Consider the following 1301-nt stretch of genomic DNA (forward strand, 5'->3'; position numbering starts at 1 on the left):
TATTGACAGAGAACTTCCAGAAATGCAAGCTGGATTCAGAAGGGGATGTGGAGTGAGGGATATCATAGCTAATGTCAGATAGATCTTGGCTCAAAGCAAATAATACCAAAAAGATGTTTGCTTGTGTTTTATTGGCTATGCAAAGGAATTCGATTGTGTGGGTCATAACAAATTGTGGATAACACTGAGAAGCATGGGAATTCCAGAACACTGAGTTGTACTCATGAGGAACCTGTACATAGTCTAGAAGGCTGTCATTCGAACAGAACAAGGGGATACTGCTGGTTGAAAATCAGGAAGGGAGTGTGTCAGGGTTGTATCCTCTCACCATGCTCATTCAATCTGTATGGTGAGCAAGTAATCCAAGAAGCTGGACTTTATGAAGAAGAATGTGGCATCAGGATTGGAGGAAATGTCATTAACAACCTGAGATATGCAGACAACACAACTTTGCTTGCTGACAGTGAGGGTGACTTGGAGCACTTACTGATGAAGATTAAAGACTATGGTCTGCAGTATCGATTACACCACAATATAAAGAAAACTAAAATCCTCACAACGGGACCAATAAGCAGCATCATGATAGATGGAAAAATGATTGAAGTTGTCAAAGATTTCACGTTACTTGGTTCTACAGTCGATACCAGTGGATACATCAGTCAAGACATCAGAAGACGTATTGCATTGGCAACTCTGGGCATTTGGAAGCAATCAGCCGTAGGACACGATGGCCCTCGAGACCAGAAGAAGTAGATGGTGCCTGGCTACCAGTGCCAACCACTCAGGCAAGGGTCAACTCTGGAGATCCTGGATAGAGTGGGAGGGAAAATGTGGAACAAAAATCCAAAAACTCAATAATGACCAGAATTACTGGTCAGATGAAATCTGGTGAGACCCCCAATGCTATGGCCCTGGAATACATTCTGTGCCTGAAATAAAACACACCCCTAGGGGCTGGCTCTCAGCCCAATAGTTAACAAGATATACATGCAGACCACTCAGCCCAGGATGATGCACCCACATACTCTATGGTAATACATCCCTTAGAGCAATAGACCACAGGACACCAGAGGACCAACATTCAAATTGAGGAAATCCAGGACAAACAGGAGTGCATAAATATGAGGGGCACAGTGGGAGAGTTACAGGGCCGGGAGGGGAGGAGGGGTCTGTGCCCCTCATATTTATGCACTCCTGTTTGTCCTGCATTTCCTGCATATAGGGTTGGACATGGTAAATGGGGAATGAAACTAAATGTTCATTTAACATTGAATGTAAAACAAGCTCTTAAAATAAAAATA

General features: G+C 43.4%; 1 protein-coding gene across 1 annotated transcript in view; it reads left to right on the top strand.

Annotated features, from left to right (window-relative positions):
* ABCB7 (ATP binding cassette subfamily B member 7) overlaps nucleotides 1-1301 on the top strand; it is a 219109-nt gene that overhangs the window by 60037 nt on the left and 157771 nt on the right. The window lies entirely within an intron of this gene.

The sequence above is a fragment of the Orycteropus afer genome, unplaced genomic scaffold (genome assembly GCF_000298275.1).
Source record: "Orycteropus afer afer isolate SDZICR_OR568_19922 unplaced genomic scaffold, OryAfe1.0 scaffold00942, whole genome shotgun sequence".
In the NCBI taxonomy this organism is placed as follows: Eukaryota; Metazoa; Chordata; class Mammalia; order Tubulidentata; family Orycteropodidae; genus Orycteropus; species Orycteropus afer.